The sequence below is a fragment of the Leopardus geoffroyi genome, chromosome C1 (assembly GCF_018350155.1).
Source record: "Leopardus geoffroyi isolate Oge1 chromosome C1, O.geoffroyi_Oge1_pat1.0, whole genome shotgun sequence".
NCBI lineage: Eukaryota > Metazoa > Chordata > Mammalia > Carnivora > Felidae > Leopardus > Leopardus geoffroyi.
This window is the reverse complement of record NC_059328.1, coordinates 125,493,078-125,515,439: the sequence shown is the minus strand read 5'-3', so window position 1 is coordinate 125,515,439 and position 22,362 is coordinate 125,493,078. Positions and strand designations below refer to the sequence as shown.

The 22,362-nt window shown below is 42.9% G+C and overlaps 1 long non-coding RNA gene across 1 annotated transcript; it reads right to left on the bottom strand.

The window, feature by feature from the left end:
• Positions 1-12,397: 12,397 nt before the first annotated feature.
• LOC123596740 lies at positions 12,398-15,886 on the bottom strand. Its single transcript, XR_006711842.1, has 3 exons — positions 15,806-15,886; positions 14,138-14,261; positions 12,398-12,569 (listed from the first exon to the last, which is right to left on the bottom strand). It is a non-coding gene; the product is annotated as an uncharacterized LOC123596740 (long non-coding RNA).
• Positions 15,887-22,362: the final 6,476 nt, after the last annotated feature.

The window sequence follows — 22,362 nt, the reverse complement described above, 5'->3', positions numbered from 1 at the left end:
TAAACAAAATTGATGCACCTTTAGCTACACTCATCCCCCTCCCCCCAAAAAGAGGACTAAACTAAAAGCAGAAATGAAAGAGGATAAATAATGACAGACATCACAGAAACACACAGATATTATAACAGAATATCATGAAAAATCATAGACCAACCAAATGGACAACCTAGAAGAAATGCATCAATTCCTAGAAACATCACATCCGAAACTGAACCTGAAAGAAATAGAAAATTTGAACAGACTGATGAATAGCAATCAAATTGTATCCAAATAATTTGGATCCAGTAATCCAAAAACTCCCAACAAACAAAAGGCCAAGATCCAATGGCTTCAGAGCTGCATCCTTTCAACCATTTAAAGAGTTAATGCCTGAGGGGAGGGGCCAACATGGCAGAGAAGTAGGGGTATCCAAACTTCCCTCTTCTCCCAAACAAAGAAGTATTGAAGCCAAAGGACTTTGAATCCCAAGAGTCCGGGTGGAAAAGAGACAGTCACGCTTCCAGGGACCCATGGGACAACCTGATGGGCCACAGGTGCATGATTGTGACCTGGGAGAGATGAAATGAACAGAGGGAGGGGTCCGCTTCTTCCGAGAGACAAAGGGAAGAGAAAGAGTGGCTGGGGAAGCATAGGACTGTATCTGGACAAGAGAAAAATCTCAGGCCAGGACAGAGAAAGATCCAATCTCTAACTGTGGGGCTTGCTGTGGACTGGGGCCAGCTGCCCGGATCACGAACCTGGGGAGGAGGGGAGCCAGCCCCAGGCTCAGGGGCTAGGTCAGGGGCACAGTCCGCACTAGGAAAAAGTGATCCCCTCCCTGGAGTGATCCCCCTCCCTGTGGGACAGGACAAAGCCTGCCTGCACCTGCCAGTCAGGGACCACATATCAGGTGGTGGGGAGAGATGCTTCCCGGGGCCCGGGGAGCAAGAGTTTAAATCCCAGCCAAATGCCAGGCACGGGAGTCGGGGGAGCGAGACAAACTGTCTCATTTGTATCCACGGCACAGTGAGGACAGATAGCTCAGAGTGGTCTGCGGAGGAGAGACTGGGGGCGGGGGGGGGGGCTTCCATTTTTCTCCCCACAACCACCAAGATGGGGCCTCAGGGATTGGACAGCAGGACCCACAGTGGACGCCCCCTTCTCCAGACCTGCACTGCTGCATTGCCTGGTTTAATTCTCAAACAATTATATAGATACATTCTTCCTTCCTTTCTCCTTCTCATCTCTTCCCTCCTCTAGTCTGGTTACTCTGGTTGTTGGTTTGTTTAAGCAGATATATTTAATCCATTCTCTTGATATATGTTCCAAACCTCCTTCTTTATTCTCCATTTTCTCTCTCTGGATTAAGCCCTATAGTTTCTCTGTCTGGACAACTTTATCTTCCTTCATTCTTCCCCACCTCCTTCTTCAGTTTCCTTTCTCTCTCTCTGGATTAAGCCAAAAAGTTTCTCTGGTCCATTTTTACTCTTTCTTTTCCCCACCCATGTCATGTCTCTCTTTGTATGGGATAAGGCCTCTTCTATCAGCACTACCTCCACCCTGTGATTTACTTGTAGCTGGTGTTTCTGTTTTTTTTGTTCTAGGTTTTTTTGGTTTGTTTGCTTGCTTGTGTGTTTGTGTGTTTTTGTTTTCTGTTTGTTTTTTGTTTGTCTGTTTTCCTTTCCAGAGCTACTTCAATGAACAAGTCAAAGCACACCTGGTGGAGGGTCTAAAACATCACTACCAGTTGGGAGATAAAGTACCCAAGGTCACAACAAGAGAGAGTAAGTAACACTCTCCAAAAAAACATCTCCTGAAGGGCCAGGCTCTGGATAGGGTATGGCCCGTCTTTAATATACAAGTGCTCGCAGGTGCAGGGCACATAACAAGCTTTTAAAACACATCACTATCCAAAATGATGAAATAGAAGAGTTCTCCTCAAAAGAAATTCCAGGATGAAATGACAGCTAAAGAATTGATCAAAATAGATATGCACAATATAACTGCACAAGAATTTAGAATAACAGTCATAAGATTAATCGCTGGGTTTGAGAAAAGCATGGAAGAAAGCAGAGAATCTATTGCTGCAGAGATCAAGGAACTAAACAATAGTAATGATGAATTTAAAAATGCTATAAATGAGGTGCAAAATAAAATAGAGGTGGTCACAGTGAAGACTGAAGAGGCAGAGGGGAGAATAGGTGAATTGGAAGATAATTATGGAAAAAGAGGAAGCTAAGGAAAAGAGAGATAAAAAAATTCTGGATATGAGGGTAGATTTAGAGAACGAAGTGATGCAATCAAACAGAACAATATCCATATCATAGGAGTTCCAGAAGAAGAAGAGAGAAAAAGGGGCCAATGTACTTAAACAAAACATAGCTGAGAACTTCCCTAACCTGGAGAAGGAAACAAACATTGAAATCCAGGAGTCACAGAGAATTCCCTTCAGATGTAACATGCATCAATCTTCTGCATGACATATCATACTGAAAGTGTCAAAATACAAAGATAAATAGAGAATTCTGAAAGCAGCTAGGGATAAACGGGGCTTAACATATAAGGTAGACACATAAAGGTAGTAGCTGACCTATCCACTAAAACTTGGCAGGCCAGAAAGGAGTGGCAGGAAATTGTCAATGTGGTGAACAGGAAAAATATGCAGCCAAGAATCCTTTATCCAGCAAGCCTGTCATTCAGAATAGAAGGAGGGAGAGATCAAGGTTTTCCCAAACAAACAAAAACTGAAGGAATTCATCACCAATAAACCATCCCTACAAGAGATCCTAAGGGAGACTCTCTGAGTAAAATGATGCAAGGACCACTAAAGGACAAGAGACATCACCACAAGCATGAAACCTACATATAATGACTCTAAACCCACGTCTTTCAATAACAACACTGAATGCAAATGAAGTAAATGCTCCAATCAAGAGACATAGGGTATCAGAATGGATTAAAAAAAGAAAACAAGACCCCTCTTTTTGCTGCCTTCAAGAAACCCATTTTAGACCTGAGGACATCTTCAGATTGAAACTGAGGGGATGGAGAACATCTACCATGCTACTGGAAGTCAAAAGAAAGCTGGAGTAGCCATACTTCTATCAGACAAAATAGATTTTAAAGTAAAGGCTGTAACAAGAGATGAAGAAGGGCATTATATAATAATTACTAGGTCTATCCATCAAGAAGAGCTAACAATTATAAATGTCTACGCACCGAATTCAGAAGCACCCAAATATATAAAACAATTAATCAAAACCATAAACAACTTTATTGACAAAAATGTGGTAACTGCAGGGGCTTTAACACTCCACTTACAACAATGGACAGGTCATCTAGACAGAAAATCAATAAAGAAACAATGGCCCTGAAAGATACACTGGACCAGATGGACTTGACAGATATATTTAGAACTTTTCATCCTACAGCAGTGGAATATACATTCTTCTCGAGTGCATAGGGAACATCCTCCAAGATAGATCACATACTGAGTCACAAAACAGCCCTCAATAAATATGAAAGAATTTAGATCATACCTTGCACACTTTCAGATCACAATGCTATGAAACTTGAAATTAATCACAGGACAAAGTTTGGAAAACTTCCAAATGCATGGAGGTTAAAGAACATTCTACTAAAGAAAGAATAGATCAACCAGGCAATTAAAGAAGAAATTAAAAAATATATGGAAACAAATGAAAACGAAAACACAACAATCCAAACCCTTTGGGATGCAGCAAAGGCAGTCCTAAGAGGAAAATACATTGCAATCCAGCCTATCTCAAGAAACAAGAAAAATCCCAAATACAAAATCTAACAGCACACCTAAAGGAACTAGAAGCAGAACAGCAAAGAAACCCCAAACCCAGAAGAAGAAGAGAATTAATAAAGATCAGAGCACAAACAATACAGAACCCCCCCCCCAAAAAAAATAGAACAGATCAATGAAACCAAGATTTGGTTTTTTGAAAAAATAAACAAAATTGATAAATCTCTAGCCAGGCTTCTCAAAAGGAAAAGAGAGAGGACCCAAGTAGATAAAATCACGAATGAAAAGGGATTTCTTGCAGCCAATCCCTCAGAAATACAAGCAATTATCCAAGAATACTATGAAAAATTCTATGCCAACAAACTGGACAACCAGGAAGAAATGGACAAAGTCCTAAACACCCACACACTATCAAAACTCAAACGGGAAGAAATAGAAAATTTGAACAGATCCATATCTAGTAAAGAAGTTGCATCAGTTATCAAAAATCTCTCAACAAATAAGAGTCCTGGGCAAACATGGCTTCCCTGGGGAATTCTACCAGACATTTAAAGCAGAGTTCATATCAATCCTTCTCAAGATGTCCCCAAAATATAGAAATGGAAGGAAAACTTCAGGACTCATCCTATGAAGCCAGCATTACCTTGATTCACAAACCAGACACGGTCCCCACAAAAAAGGAGAACTACAGGCCAATATCCCTGATGAACATGGATGCAAAAATTCTCAACGAGATACTAGCAAATCAAATTCAATGACATATACAAAGAATTATTCACCATCATCAAGTGGGATTCATTCTTGGGCTGCAGGGTTGGTTCAATATTCACAAATCAATCAATGTGATTCATCACATTAATACAAGAAAGAAGATCCATATGATCCTCTCAATAGATGAAGAAAAAGCATTTGACAAAATACAGCATCCTTTCTAAATAAAAACCCACAAGAAAGTCAGGATGGAAGGAACATACTTAAACATCATAAGAGCCATAGATGAAAAGCCCACAACTAATATCATCCTCAATGGGGAAAAATGGAGAGCTTTCCCCCTGAGATCAGGAACATGACAGGGATGTCCACTCTCACCACTGTTGTTCAACATAGTGTTGGAAGTCCTAGCATCAGCAGTCAGACAACAAAATGAAATAAAAGGCATCAAAATTGGCAAAGAAGAAGTCAAACTTTCACTTTTCGCAGACAACATGATACCCTACATGGAAAACCCGAAAGACTCCACCAAAAGACTGCTAGAACTGATACATGAATTCAGCAAAGTCGCAGGGTACAAAATCAATGTACAGAAATCGGCTGCATTTTTATACACCAATAGTGAAACAACAGAAAGAGAAATAAAGAAACGGTTCCCATTTACAATTGCACCAAAAACCATAAAATGCCTAGGAATAAACCTAACCAAAAAGATGTAAAAGATCCGTATGCTGAAAACTATAGAAAGCTTATGGAAGAAACTGAAGAAGACACAAAGAAATGGAAAAATATTCCATGCTCATGGATTGGAAGACTATTGTTAAAATGTCAATACTACCCAAAGCAACCTACACATTCAATGCAATCCCAATCAAAATTGCACCAGCATTGTTCTCCAAGCTAGAAGAAACAATGCTAAAATTTGTATGGAGTCACAAAAGACCCCGAATAGCCAAAGTAATACTGAAGAAGAAAACCAAAACAGGAGGCGTCACAATCCCAGATGTTAGCCTCTACTACAGAGCTGTAATCATCAAGACAGTATGGTATTGGCACAAAAACAGAGACATAGACAAATGGAATAGAATAGAGAACCCAGAAGTGGACACACAAATGGATGGCCAACAAATCTTTGACAAAGCAGGAAAGAGTATCCAATGGAAAAAAAAAAAAAAAGACAGGCTCCTTAGCAAATGGTGCTGGGAGAACTGGACAGCAACATGTAGAAGAATGAAACTAGACCACTTTCTTATGCCGTACAAAAAATAAACTCAAAATGGATGAAAGACCTAAATGTGAGACAGGAAGTCATCAAAATCCTAGAGGAAAAAGCAAGCAACAACCTCTTTGACCTTGGTCGTGGCAATTTCTTACTCGACACGTCTCCAAAGACAAGGGAATGAAAAGCAAAAATGAACTATTGGGACCTCATGAAGATAAAAACCTTCTGCGCTGCAAAGGAAACAATCAACAAAACTAAAAGGCAACTGACAGAATAGGAAAAGGTATTTGCAAATGACATATCAGATAAAGGGCTAGTATCCGAAACCTATAAAGAACTCACCAAGCTCCATACTTGAAAAACAGATAATCCAGTGAAGAAATGGGCAGAAGATACGAATAGACACTTTTCCAAAGAAGACATCCAGATGGCCAACAGACACATGAAATGATGCTCAATGTCACTCCTCATCAGGGAAATACAACTCAAAGCCACACTGAGATACCACCTCACAACGGTCAGAGTGGCTAAAATGAACAAATCAGGAAATTATAGATGCTGGCGAGGTGTAGAGAAATGGGAACCATCTTGCACTGTTGGTGGGAATGCAAACTGGTGCAGCTGCTCTGGACAACAGAGTGGAGCTTCCTCAAAAAATTAAAACTACAAATACCCTATGACCCAGCAAGAGCACTGCTAGGAATTTACCCAAGGGATACAGGAGTGCTGATGCATAGGGACGCATGTACCCCTATGGTTACAGCAGTGCTTTCAACAATGGCCAAATTATGGAAAGAGCCTAAATGTCCATCAACTGATGAATGGATAAAGAAACTGGTTTATGTACACAATGGAATACTCCTTGGCAGTGAGGAAGAATAAAATCATGCCACTTGCAGCAATGTGGATGGAACTGGAGGGTGTCTTGCTAAGTGAAATAACTCAGTCAGAGAAAGACAGATATCATATGTTTTCACTCATATGTGGATCTTGAGAAACTTAACAGAAGACCATGGGGGAAGAAAAGGGAGAAAAATAGTTACAAACAGAGAGGGAGGGAGGCAAACCATAAGAGACTCTTAAATACAGAGAACAAACTGAGGGTGGATGGGGGTGGGGGAGAGGGGAAAGTGGGTGATAGGCACTGAGGAGGGCACTTGTTGGGATGAGCAGTGGGTGTTGAATATAAGCCAATTTGAAAATAAATTATATTAAAAAATAAAGAGTTAATACCTATTCTTAAAATATTCTAAAATATGAAAGTGGAAGGCAAGTTTCCAAGTTCATTTTATGAGGCCATCAGTACCCTGATACCAAACCAGATAAAGACATTACAAACAATAGCAAAACAACAGGCCAATATCTCCGATGAACATAGATATAGTAATTGTCGAGAAAATATTTGCAACCCAAATCCAACAATGCATTTAAAAAGTCATTCACCTTAGGTGTCTGAGGGGCTCAGTCAGTTAAGCGTCTGACTCTTGGTTTGGGCTCAGGTCATGCTCTCGAAGTTCAGGAGTTCAAGCCCCCCATGAGGCTGTGCGCTGAAAGAAAAACACCATACGACATCACTTTATGTGGAATTTGGGAAACAAAACAAAGAAACAAAGAAAATGGAGAAAAGAAGACAGACCAAAAAAACAAAAAACAAAAAAACAAAAAAACAAAAACAGACTCTTAAATTTAGAGAGGAAATGGTGCTTGCCAGAGGGCAGGTGGTTGGGGGGTGGGTGAAATCGGGGAAGGAGATGAAGAATACACCCATGGTGAGGAGCATGGAGTCATACGAGAAGTGTTAAATCATTACACTTGTACACCGTGAAGCAAACATAACCCAATGTTAATTACACTTGAATTTTAAAAATTAATACAAAATGGAAATACTCTCATAGCAACAGAAGATAAAAGTTTTACTTTTATAATCTTGGAATGAAAAATGATATACGTAGCTTATGAAATCATTAATGAATTGGAAAAATGGGACACTGTCATAAAATTGCTCATAAACACATATGTAATTGAGTAACTCCTGCAGACATGTGAAAACTACACACCATTCTTTTTCCCCTGAAATGGTTATTCTCCCCTTGCATCTTCCTCAGAAAATAACCCTAATTTCACTTGCAAAAATTCTACATTTATGAATTTAATATGCAAATCTTCTAATTTTCTGTATAGGACATACATTTTTTCTTTCAAATTCGACTACATGTGGGATTTCCTCAGGTAATAGGTGTAAACCATCCAATGTATACACATACATAAAACACCCAATGAAGAAATCCAGTATAACGAAATGAAATCATACTGGTGCACAGAGATTACATTTTTTGTGGAACCACTCAAGGTGGATGATATTTTCAACTGGGTGGGAAAAGTTAACAGAGACCTACACAGCAAATCTTGAAGTTACAGAAACTTGCATGTGCATCAGGTCTGTCTTCTCTCTTACAGTGACAGAAAGGAGCCTTGCAAGTATGTGTGGTGAATGTAAAACTCGGGCAGGTCTACGAATCTCTGAATGAGAAAATGAGCAAAAAAGAAAAATTAAAAAACAGTGGAAATGTATCGAACAGGGGATCTGAGCATTAAGTTTCATAAAGACAGAATACCATGAGGCTTTTTCTTCTAAAATTGATTCACAATGTTTGCTTGCTACAGTCCTACCCACACTGAGAAGTGGCCTTGGTATGTCCTTTGACCAGCAGCAGTCACAGAGGGATCCCATGAATGAGCTTTTAGTAAAATCTGCAATCAATTTAAAAGTATTTCGGATGTTCACGAGTTCATGAGAAATTAGAAAACAGGCCCAATCTCAACTAAAAAGGAGATAAGGTAACGAGTATGTTTTGAAGGTATTATTGAGGAGATTCCTTCCAACAAAGGCAAGAAAGGATAAGTGTAAGGAATTCTGTTGCAGGAATAATATTGAACATTCGAATAACGGGAGGTTCCTGGCACAACGTACCTGTCAGGTTTTCAGTTGTTTTCAACGACGAGAACATTCTTGGGAAAAAATCCCCACTGAAAGTTAATAAAAGCATGTATGATGTGGAGGGCACATTGTGTTTTTACCTCGGGCTCTGGTTGCGGCAGGACTCGGAGAGTGGGTCCTAGCTCATTCTTCTAGAAGGTCCTGAGAGTCAACATTCGGCGTCTTCACTTCCCAAATGAATGCGGCTCCTGTTCCTCCGAACTTGTGTCAGGATTTCTCCCCCAAACAAGCCTGAACCTGGCACAAGCCAACCCCAGCCTCTCTGACACGGCGTGGCGGGACCCCCTGAATCCTTGGATCCTTGAGTGAAATACATCTTGTTCACAAAGCGGCAGGGGAAATGAGGAATAAGCCACGGAACAACCCAAAAAATGTAAGGGACTGTGCCACTCACTGACCATCTGGCCTTTCTGGGGAAGCTGCCCAGCACCCCTGCCCCCCCCTCCTCGGGGGCGGAACCTGCTGGACATGCAGCTCTGGCTCTTTGCCCACACTCAGAGGCACTGGGTCCTCAGAAGCAAGGAAGCCTTTCCAGCTCTGAGGCGCCCTGGATCAGAAAAGCCTAACGGGCGCCTTCTCTGGCCATCACTGCGCACGCAGACGCCCGGCCCCTCCCTGGGCGTGGTGCGTGCGCGCCCCCTGCCGGCCTCCGTGGGAATTCCTGCAATGCTCAAGGCCATGGCTGCTCAGCTGGAAGTACTGAGTGCAGCTGGTCCAGTGAAGCCTGTTCTCCAGATTGGGAAGGGTCTTAGTGAAGGGCCTGGGACACAAAGAAATCTTTTCCTTCTCCTTTTTACTGAGTGGAGAACGAAACCGAATTTATTGATGTCATGATATCATTTGTAATGCTTTAAGCAGCATTCCCAGAAATACAGACGACAAATTGACACATGCTGAATGAACCACAGGCAGTGGTGTTTACCACGAAAATACTTGGGTTGAATAAAAAATTGACACCCTTGAGAAAGACATACAGGCTTCCAGCTATGGAATGAATACGTCATTGGGATACCAGGTACAGCCTATGGAATATAGTCAATCCTGTAAGAAAGTGTTGCATGCTTTCACATGATACCTACACTTGTATAGGTATCTGGAGAGCATAAAGTATACACACAGAATCACTATTATATATGCCTGAAACTAATACAACATGGTGTGTCTACTACATTTCAATAAATTGGACAATACTTTAAATTTGTCCTTCACCATTAAAAAATTATTTCTAATTGAGAACATATGAAATTCCATTTATACCACATTCTCTAATGTCACCATCTTGATGTTGAGAACTTATTTTCACGTTGTCAATAATGTGTTTGATGACACAAATGTGACAAGGCCAGAATACACATCTAAAGGAAGCTACACATCTGTTATGAATTTCCTGCCTGTATATGGGTAATATTTTCAATGAAAAGTGCTTTAGGGATGAAGATGGATGAAATAATTTCCATCAGACTCATAGGTAGATAATTGTGCCTGCAAATAATAATTTCCATGTCTTGGGGCACCTGGGTGGCTCAGTCGGTTAAGCATCCGACTTCAGCTCGGGTCAGAATCTCACAGTTTGTGGGTTCAAGCCCCGCATCAGGCTCTGTGCTGACAGCTCGGAGCCTGGAGCCTGCTCTGGATTCTGTCACCTCTCTCTCTGCCCCTCCCCACTTGTGTTCTGTCTCTTGAGATTAAATAAATGAAAAAAAATTAAAAAAAATAATTGCCATGTCTTCACAATTAGAGGAAGACTGGGTGAAAACAGGTTTCTCCTTTCATGTAAGAGAAGGCTGTGGTGTTTTAAACTGCTCACTTACAATCCAGAATCCAGAGATCAGCAGTAGATGTAAGAATAACAATGCACTATCATGTTGCACATAACTAGTTCCAGAAGGAGAATACGGACCTTATTCTCAAATACTTTTGGTTGAGATCAATAATCCATCCTTGCAAGTTCCAGACTGCTGGCTCTGGGGGCAGCACAATGCCTGACGCCTGGTTTTGGAACATAAGGAAGGTCGTGCTCAAGCATGGGGGAATGGAGCAGGGACTGAGGGCAGTGGGGGAGGATGATGGTTACCTCCCCATGGGGCACACTCTGGACTTTATCTGCTAATGAGCTGCACACTCTGCCTCAAGCCATCTCTCTCCATGACCGATCCTGAGACTGGGCCCCCACACGCCAGGCAAAATGAGGGGAACCCATCTTCCCAGGGAAAATGGCCTCTACAGAGCTTGCCCCAGTGAGGTTGGAGCTTTGCACTCAGGGAACTGTCATGCCCAGGTTTCCTACCCTTTCTGCCTCCAACACTAAGAGCATCTTCACAGAGCCCCTCCTGCATGGCCCATTGCCCCCTCCACACACTGTAACCAGCTCCATCCTTTCCTCCTTGCCTCCTCTTTGCCTCTGCTTCTCTCTCCTCCTGTCTCCCCGTTTCTTCCTCTCACTCTCTCAGACATGCCCAATTCCCCCATCACTGACTCAGTGTCTCTCTCCCTGCCTGTCTCTTTGTCTGCCTCTCCCCAGGCCCTCGGCCTTCTACTCTGTGCAGCCCTGTCCAGGAGGCAGGGCACCACATGTCCTGTGTCCCCCTCTCTCCTGTCATGTTTTAGCCCAGGCCCTGATCACAGTGGTTGAGAATCCTGTTTACAGAAGCTGCTCATGCTGACCTTTCCTGCAGCATTGCCGTTCTAAGCTACTCCTGGGAAGCATATGGACAGCCAGACCTTGAGCCCTTGGTGGCCCAGCCATGACCTCAAAGTTGCTGGAGGGCTGGTTGCCTCCACAACCTGGGAGGAAGGAGGGCCCTGCAGGCATCAGGGGCTCGGGGACAGAATGCATGGCCTTTGAGGACCTGGAAAGAGCCAGATGCTTACAACCAACCCTGCCTTGGTGGTGAGGGAGGAGAGGGTATCATGTCATCGACCTCTGCCCTGCCCATCCCTCACTAAGGATAGTGGGAAGAGGGGTGCCTGGGTGGATCAGTCAGTTAAGCATCTGACTTCGGCTCAGGTCGTGATCTCATGGGTTGTAAGTCTGAACCTCTTGTCGGGTTCTAGGCTGACAGCTCAGAGGCTGGAGACTGCTTGGGATTCTGTGTCTCCCTCTCTCTCTCTCTGCCCCTCTCTCGCTTGTGTTCTGTCTCTCTCTCTCTCTCCCGCTCAAAAAATAAACAAACATTGCAAAAAATTAAGGGAAAAAAAAAGAAAACACTGGGAGGAATATGGGACATCAAAGTCTCACCCCCAAAACTACCACCATGAGTCTACCTCAGCTCCCACCTGGATTGGTGCTATTGTGAGGTAGCTGGTAGGTGGGAAGAGTCCACAACATCTGGATTAATGCAGGGTTTCCTCACTGTTCTACCAGAGACACTGCTGACCTCTCATCCATTTCTTGCAATCAGGAATTAGCCACTTCCTGGGGACTGATAGCTGCCCTGCTGATCACCACACACCACTGTGACTAGCAGGCGCTGTGTGCTTGCGAGTACCTATTGAGGAGTGAACACCACCATCACCAGATCTAGAGGAAGGTTGTGTCCACCACCCCAGAAGGAACCAGGGGGACATGTGCAGTCAATACAATTCAAATAGGGACTTATCTTCTGCCCCTATTACTGTAGATTCTACCTGTTTGTGACCATGTATACAGGAGTCACACTGTGTACATCAAAATAGATGTACATAGGTCCTCCTGGAAGCAGATACTGACACAGAGTCAGAACTGTGATGGGTTTATCAGGGGAAATGAGGAAAGACAAAATAGAGGGGACAGGATTGGTCAGGGAAAGAATTTAGTCAAATACGCGTATCAGACAACTTTTCGAAATATATTACATCACCCAGCCCATTTGTCACAGGTCAGGGTCCTCTTCAAACTTCAAATTCTCCTGTAAGGCAAAGAGATTGTGGGTTATTGCAATGGGATCTTCTGTTGTCCTCTATGCATTTTGTCTTCAACAATATATCTGTGGCCTTGGATGAACACTTAATTGTGTGGCCGCATCTGTGTGTCTACCTACAAGGGAAGATGACTGTCTTCAAATCTTAGATATAGATCCCTGAATGTACACAGTATCATAGTTATCTTTTTCTTCTTTGTAAAGTAGGACCTGAATTTTCATAGAAAAAACACTGGGGTCCTTGCCATATCTTTTGAAATTTTGATTGCCAAAATAGTGATTGCCAATCTCTCAGCCTCAGGCATTATACTCTTAGTTGCATGAAATTGAATGAACATCTGTTGATGATCTTCTGTGTGCAGATACATTCATTTCCACCCTGAGAAGGGTGAGTGCCCATTCGTCCCATACATTGTACAAATTCCTTATTGCTTATCCCCTGTTCATCATACTGATCTCAGAAACCAACATTGTCCCTGTTTCTCAGATTACAAACCTGAGGCTCTGAGATGGCCCCACTGAGAGTGGGTATTAGGGCTGAGACAGCAGGAACACAGGCAAAGCCTCAGGAAATTGTGAGGGAAGTTCCGGAGATGCAAACCCACAGGCAGGGTGGTGACAGCAGATGCAGGGAGGTGGTGACCGGAGCTCAGCAGGGGAGGCTCCTCCTCAACCCTGAATTCCCCACCAAGAGTCTGACTCAGGCTGAAGGCCAAGGAAGCCACTCAGCTGATCAACAACCTGTCTTCACATGTAGTATCACTGAGATACACAAACTTAGGCAGACAAGAATTTCCTAAGACCAAGTTTAAATTACCAAATCTCCAGGACATTCTTTCATACATGTGCAGACCCTTCAGAAAACCAAGGGAAACAACAATCCTTTTTTTAGATTATGAACTGGGTACACTGTGGTAACCTTGACATTCCAGAGATGATGACTAAATTGTGCACTGTGCTTGAACCCATGAAGCAGTTCCTTGCATATATCCTCATGCTCCCTGCCTAGGCTGTGGGCCCTGTCATGAAAGGCCTCCAAATCCATCCTACTCACCCCAACACCCTCCCCTCTGCACCTCTTCAAACTCTGATTGCCGTCCACAACTTCCCTTCTATTCCTGTGTGATTCAAGTTTCCCCCATTCCTTCACTGCTGCTTCCATTATGGTGACCACAAGTACTGTGTCATATAATGCATGTGCCCCATTTCACTCAGGACACCTGAAGCACCTAAAGTTAAGGGTGTGTCTCATCTGTCACAGAACCCACAACATTGTGTCTGTAAAATACGCACCAGTACTGCTGATATGTCTGCTTTTGTGTAAAAAATCCTCTTTCATTTTGAGAAGAGAAACGTATAGCTCACCGCATTACAGGGAAATGACACTGCCCACTGTATGTATGTCCTGATAAACTTGAGATATGCTACAGCGTCCTCAGGAAGGTCGCAGTTGGATTGCCAACACTCACAACCATCTCAACATCATTCCCACAAAGTCAATAATGAAGAAGATGAATACGCTTTATCAGTCACTCATCCCGTTCAGGTCGTCTTACCAAATTGAGTATGTGGAGGAGCTGATGGAGGAGGGGTAAGAGCTGGTGATGAAGGGCCATCCATGGGGTACAGCCTGCAAGGCGAACCTAGGAAAGGACCAGGCCCTCTTGCATACATAATGGCCTGTGGAACAGAAATGAAAGCTGTGTTCGTAGGACAGAACCAAGCACCAACGCTGGCAAAAAGCGAAAACCTAAAGAAGTAGTGCTCATCTCCTACTAGCTTCCCCACAACTGGGTTCCAAGTGGGCAGCATCGGCATCAAAAGAACTCTACCCATACTTTGGGTTCCGTTGAGAGCTTTGGGGATGGGGAACAGAGGCTATGGGAAGAAACTAGTGTCCCCACATATCTGCAAATGTAGAACAGCAAGAGCTCTTGTCCTAGAGAATTCATGGAGTGAATATGGAGTAAATTAAGAAAATAGCATATTCCTGATATGAAGGCATCTAAGTCCAGGATCAACCACCACCCCTTATTCCCCTCCACCACAGAGGTTGCTTATTTGTATGTGAAGAACTACAAAATAAGAAGGAATGACAAGGCCAGTGTCCACACATGGAATCATAGCCCTCAGGGCTCAAAGCTCTTCCTCTAAGCCCCCTCCTGTGCCCGATCTGCTTCTCTCCTGACAATGGGGTCTTCTCCTCTCTGGAAGTGCTATCCATGGGCACAGAGACACATGGGGTGATGGGGATCCTGAGGTCATGCAGAGAACCTGGAAAAGCATGTTTTAGAGAAACATGTTACCTATTCATTTTAGTTAGGCTTAGGTAATTTATTTTAATTCAGTGGTACTTCTCAGTTTAAGTACAGTACAATTTGCAGGGTAATCGTGTCCTCTGGAAAAATGAGCTGAAGTTCTAAGTAACAGAATTAACACAAATACACTTTCGTTTCTGCTGTACATTTCCATGTTTCACCTGTAACCATGACACAGGACACAAGACAACGTACTCAGGTGAACACAAATGAAGGACACAGTGGGGAATTACAATGCAGGTAATTGTACGGATTTTCTCTCTTCACCACTCATGTTCCAATGCATGTTTTCTAGGACAAATATCTCATCTCTTATACTTCAGATATTTATACCCAGGGCACATCTGAAGGGATTCCAGACAGCACGTTTAAAAAAAAAAAAAAAAGGGCTTAATGTTGATGGGTATGAAATTTGCTTTGTCTAAGACCACTCTAAATGACACATACAAAAATAAAATTGGAGTGAAGGCATTTTGCATTTTCCTCCCATAACGATAACTGCAGATTTTCTGAGCACGTTAATCCCCTAGACAGAAACAGAACAGGAAGTAACAGCAAGAGCAATGATTCCACTTTGAGGAGGTCCAGAAAAAATGAGGCATGCCGGAAGACTTCCAGGTGGAGTGTGGTGTCATCCTCCTTGGGTTATTTCCAGGAGCATACTGGAAAAGCCCTCAGGTCCTCATCCCTGACCATGTTTGACTTCTAAACTCACCACGAAGAGTTGACCGGATGAAAATAGTCAAGCCCAGAGACACTCGAGTTAAGGTTGTGCATTTACAAAATAAGAAAAACAAGTGGACATATCATACAACACACAAAACAGACACAATGCCAGGAGAGAGTGCTGAAGGAAAATGAGGGTTTCCCAAAAGATTTACAACTGAAAATGTCCATAGCACTTACCTTATCCTTCTTGGTCCTTTTGGTAGAGTCAGTGTTATTGTCAATCATGGGAGCAAAATCTGGATCTGCAAAAGACCCTAGAAGGGATGGATGTTTATTTTGATTGGAGTAGATTGTTCAGAGACAAGACAAAAAAAAATCACCTCATTCCTCAAACAGCTTAAACTCTTTGGCCTAGTCATATCCCCAATCACATGCAGAGGGTATCCCACATGCTTCAGGTGATCCCAAGGTGAAAGGGAGAACCATCCCTTAAACTTTGATGAAGACTTGTTATAGCCCTGGTTCAGGTGTTTTCATGACTCATCAAACAACTGTGGATGTCTGGGGGCTCAACTGGATGGATATACATTAGGCTGAGCCTCATGCCTCCCACCGCCCAGCACATGGACTGTGTATGGCACACATGTGCTGAAGTGCTATGCCTGCTTTTCTGTATACAGCCCCATTCCATCTCCTCAAGAGACACCTGTACCAACACAGGGTGGGGAAAATGACACAAAGATGATCTATGGGTCATGAGACACTCGAGGAATGTGGTAATGGTGGCAGACACAATTCTCTTGCATTGTAATGCCCTGTGGTAACACCTCTGCACCTTGTCCAAGACTCAACAACAACAAAAATTAGATGAATGTGCTTTGCAAGTCAACTCATACTGCTCAGATCATCTTACTAAGTGGTGCAGGTGGAAGGGTTTAGGGTGGTCCCCAGGGCCACCAAGGTTGAGGAGGTAGATGTGCCCAGGAGCCCATAGGGTGGCCTCTAGGGTAGGGTGTGCAGAATATTCCAGTTAACGGAGGAAGTCCCCACGGATCCACACTGCCCTGCAGTACAGAAGTGACAGCTACATTCATATGCCAGACAAGAGAACCAATACCAAAAGTAGCTGAAACCCAGAGAAGTACATGTCAGCACCTGGCATCTTCTCTGCCACTATGATCCAAGAGAGCAGCATCACTACCTGACAACTCTATCCCTCCCACTGGGTACCACCTACAGCCTAGGCAAATAAATGCAGGAGGTTAAACTACTGTCACCACATGTCCCTGCTCATGTCTGAGAATGTAGAACAAAGTGATCCTACCTTAGAGGATTAAAAGAAGTAACTCCAAATGAATGAAGTAGCATATTCCAGAAGGCCAACATCTATGTCCAGGATCACCCTGCATCTCTCCACTACAGTGACTGTGGAAGCTCTGTTTTTGGCATCTTCAAGAATACACACACACACACACACACACACACACACACACAGACAACTGAGTGCAAATAAACAGCTCATGATCTGCACAAAAAAGCCACAGCTACTACTGGGAAAAAGTTCTGCCTGCCAGCCCCTCACTTTGCCCCCTCTGCTTCCCTCCCTGAGAAAGGGGTCTTCCCCATCTCTGGAAGTGCTGTCAGAGGCCTAAGAGGCCACTGGGAGTTCAGGATGCCTGGAGTCTTGCAGGGGAAGTGAGAAAGTGTTCACTGTGACAAAAATATTACTTGTCAATGTCTACTAAGCCCATATGTGTTTATCCGAATTTATAAGGAATTGATTTTGAGCACACTACAAGACACAGAGGAATACATCATATGGGAAAAAAGAGGAAGAAATTTATGTAACCGAAATAATGTGAACGTGTTTTGATTTTGTTATCAATTCCCAGGGATGTGTCATGAGTGATGGTATCAGCTCTAACACTGATTGGAGACACATTAGAATCTGCTTGTGTGAACACAACTGAAGGATTTTGTGTTCTGAATATGTTTACCTAAGATACAGCTTGAAGGATTCTAAACAGCTCATTTACCAATGAAGATGTGAAGGTGGTGAGTTATAACAGTGACTTTGTCTAAGACCACTCTAAATTGTACAAGGCACACAATATAAAAATAGAGGGGCGTCTTTTCACATTTCCAATTAACAGATAGTGTTAATGCATCATCGCATGACCAGAAAGAGGAAAATAACAACACTGATCCCACAGAGAGGCAGTATGGTAGGAGTCAACAAACCTAGAGACTTTAGTATGGAGTGCAGTGTATCTTCCTGGTGTATTTCCAGAACACATGGGAAAAACCAAAGTGTCCTTAATCTCTAAGTTCCTTTGGCTACTAAACTTACCAGGAAAAGGTGACAGGCTGAAAAGAGAGAAGCCTGTAGACTCTTGGGTTAAGGCTGCACATTTGGCAAATAGAAACAGGCAGACATATCACACAACACACAAAACAGGGAAAAGGCTGGAGAGCATGCTGAATCACAAATGAGGGTGTCCTGACAGACGTACAACTGAAAATGGCCCAGCATTTACCTTGTCCTTCTTGGCATTTTTGGTAGAGTGCTTGTTGTTGTGACTCACGGGAGGACACGAGCTTCTGGATTGGCTAAAGGCTCTAGAAGGGATGGAGGTGTGTTCTGATTTTAGTAGACTGTGCAGAATTCAAACAAACACCACATCTTGTGACATCTTAAACTCTTCCTCACACTCAGGACCATGAAGAGAGGCAGAGAGTAACCCACAAGCCTCAGGTGACCCCAGCAAGATGGGGGAGATCCATCCCATCATCTTAATGAAGAAACCATAGGGCCCTGGTTCTTGTTCTTCATAACTAGTCAAATAACTTTCAACAGGTGAACTCAAATAGAAATCTGGAAATCGTCACTAAAACAGCCATTTCTTAATATACATTAGGGGTAATAAATCACCATCTCATTACAGATAAGAATTAAAATGAGAGTGTCACTTGGTAGATAACATCAATAAATCCTCAACAGAAGAGCATGGGTGTGTTTCTTCTGGCTCCAGGAGAACTGTTCAATCTTTCAGCTTATCTATAAGCTGCCTTCCACATGTGAGCAGGTATTATATAACTATTTCTGAATAGAAATGTCCTTAGACTAATACTATAGTCAAGAGAAAAGATCTGACCCTGACCCTTGAGGAAGATTCCACAGGGCCCTGGTTCAGGTGTTTTCATAATTAATCAAGAAACTGTGAACAGCTCAGGTCTCAACTAGCTAGAAATAAATTTAGGGGTGTGTCTCATCCTTCAGAGAGTCCAACACGTGGTCTCTGTAACAAGCTACATCCTAAGGAGTGCTATGTCTATCACCCTGTATAAGGCCTGTTTCTTCTCTATTAGAGACACTTGCTGCCCAGCTCACCATGTGGAAATGACAGCCCATTTCATGCATGTCCTGAGAATGTTGCAATGCCCTCAGTCAGGTTGACCTGAAAGCTCTGTGATGCCATCCCTGTATATTCCCCAAAGACTAAATAAGACAAAAAGATGAAATGTGTTTTACAAGTCAACTACTACTATTCAGATCATCTTACCAAATGGTAGAGGTGGAGGTGGAGGGTGAGGTCCCAGAGGCCACCAGGGTGGAGAAGATGGGGGTGGCCCAGAGCCCATGAATGGTGATAAAGGGCACCCCATGGGATAGTTTCCCTTTCTGGGAAAGAAGGAAATGCTCTGGCAGCCACGTTGTCCTGCAGGACAGATATTAAACTTTTGAGATGTGTTAGGGTAAAAGGTGAAAAATCCAACACCAACACTAATACTAACATAGCTGAACCGCAGTGAAGCAGGAACAGTGCCTGTCTCCTTCCCCCCCCCCCCCACCTGGTTTCAACAGGGCAGCATCAGTGCCACAAAACTCCACTCTTCCCACTGGGTCCCACCTAGACCTTCTAGGAGTTTGAGAAACCAAGACAGTAAATTTCTGGCAGCATACATGGTACTGGCTATGTCTGCAAATGTAGGAAGAAAGTGGCCAGTCCTAGAGGATCAGAGAGATAATTCCAGACTACTAAAGAATGTCTGTTCCACACACACAGGCATCTATTTCCAGGACTACTCTCCACGCAGCCCTTCACCACCTCAACAGCTCTGTCTTTAGCATATTAAGAGCAGAAATAACAACGGGGAATTATGGTTTCATATCATTCACTGAAATCTTGAGTCTGTCTCCAGTTAATTCTTATGAGTTGTTTCATTCCGGAGACTCACGAGAGAACCTTCTACAGGCCTTTCATGCCCGAGCTCTGATTCTCAGAACTCTGCGAGGTAAGGATGACCAGCTACACTCTGCTCTAAATATAAAGAAATAGGCTCTAAGAGGAATGAGGGTAAACAGCTTGCAAAAGGTGAAGCAGGAATTGATACCAGCTCTGCCTGCAAGGTCCTGCTGGCAGCCTCTGCTTACCTGGCTTCCTCTCTGGACCTGCTGTCCTAAGGACACAGACCTATAGGCAGATGACATCCCTAGAGCCCTGTAGGGGAATTAGGAAAGTGTTTTCTGCAGGAACAGTGCCACCTACAGGACTGAGTTAGGAAAAGTTATAGATAATACGTGAATTCACAGGTAATGCCGAATTTTTACGTACACTGTGACACACAGATTAATTTTGTCCCGTGGAAAAATATGTTTGGAATTTTAAATGACAGAATTAAAATGAATATGTTCTGATATCAAAGTTGAAAAGACAGTTAAGATATGAAGAGAAGATGCCAGGTATTACAGCAACAGAGGCCTTAAAAGAACCTGGTTACATGAATATGGCATCAGCTCTTTTCCAGAAACTGGCACATCAGACCTGACTTTCACTCTCTATTCCTTCAGCTCCAGTGTACGTTTTCTACTGTAAATATGTCTTCCCTGAGAATTCATAATATTTTTACTACTTGAACAGCTGCAGTGACTCTGCAAAAGCACATTTCCCAAAAGAGATGGGAAAACTGATGAATTATGAAATTTAGAAAAAAACAACCTTTGAATAAGAGCATTCAAAATTGCCAAGCACCTCTCAGAAAGTTGGGCTTTTCATGTTTTTCAGTTAGTGAGTATTACAATTGATGTTCTAAACAGGTTAATGACTAACTCTGGACAGAAAAGGAGTAAAATAATAACAACAATTCTGTTTCAGTTTTCAGTAACATTCCCATGAAAGGAGGTCTGGAAGAAGTGAGCTAGGCCAGGAGACATCAGTGTGGAGGGAGATGTCATATTCCTCATGTTATTTCCACAAACACACAGTGACTGCCCTGTGGTCCTCAGCCTCTAAACATACTTATGGCTGCTGGAGGCACGACCAAAGATGACAAACAAGCTAAGAACAGAGAGGCCTGTAGGCTCTTGGGAAAGAGTTTTACTCTTTGTAAAGTAAATAACACCGTAGATATATCTCAGAACACACAATCTTGAGACAATACCAGGAGAGAGTGCTGTATAAAGAAACAAAAGATCCCAGAGAGAGAGTTACAACTGAAAATGGTCACATCATTTCCCTTGCCCTTCTCCATGTTCATAGTAGGAACAGAATTCTTGTTCCTCATAGAAGCTGCACCAGATTCTGTATTTGATAGAGGCCAAAGAAGGGATGGAGGTTTATTCTGACTTGCATAGACTGGGTGGAAAAAACAAAAAACAAAAAAACCTCCATGCCTTCTTCCACCGTCTTACACTGCTTCCTACAATCAGGTCCCTTACCAGAAACAGAGGGTTTTCCAAATGGCAGAAGTGACCCCTTGGGACTCAGGGGAGCCTTGAGGAAGGTACCAGAAGGCTTTGGTTGGATATTTGATAATCAACCAACTGTGGAAAGGTCAGGGCTCAATTCAGTGGAAATCAACACTAAAAGAAGGGTTTCCTAATACAACACATCATGGGAAATGACAATTTATCACAGATTAAAAATTAAAATAAGTTGGGGCGCCTGGGTGGCTCAGTCGGTTAAGCATCCAACTTCGGCTCAGGTCATGATCTCGCAGTCCATGAGTTCGAGCCCCACGTCAGGCTCTGTGCTGACAGCTCAGAGCCTGGAACCTGTTTTGGATTCTGCGTCTCCCTCTCTCTCTGACCCTCCCCCATTCATGCTCTGTCTCTCCCGGTCTCAAAAATAAATAAACATTAAAAAAAATTTAAAATAAGAGTGGCTTAGTTAGCATGTCAGTAAACATCAGCATGAACAGCACACTGTCCTTTTCCATAAGGCATTGGTGGGATTTTTCAAGTGTTTTACTGTATATATCATCTGCCTTATGTATCTGACAAGGGATTATGTAAGTATTCATGAACAGAAATGGCCTTGAAAAGACTAATACTATAGTAATGAGGTAGGGAAAGGTTAATTCTGTGTGGAATGACCCGAAGTTTTAGAGTTACACTAATAAAATAACATTAGAGGAGTGACATTTCACAAGGATTTACTTTACTAATGGAGTACTATAGTTCATAATACAAAAAAAAAAAAAAAACCTTTTAAAGAATAAAGGCACCTCCAAACAGAGGAAAGAAATGTCTGCTTTCTTTGTAGAAAGCATATTTTCTATGGAGGATTTATCAAAAAGCCAAATCAAGAAAGCTCTTCAGGACATACAGCCTCCAATTCATGCTGTTGTTCATGTTATTCATGTGAAACAAAAGAAAAAGGCTTCAACATTGTCTCAAGGTGGAAGGGGGACTGACCCACATCTGTTCTAGCATCCACTCTCCAGTTAAGTGTAACCGGGAGGTTGCAGGGGGGCCCACAGTCAGTGGAGGGGCGTGAGCTCCACCACTCACA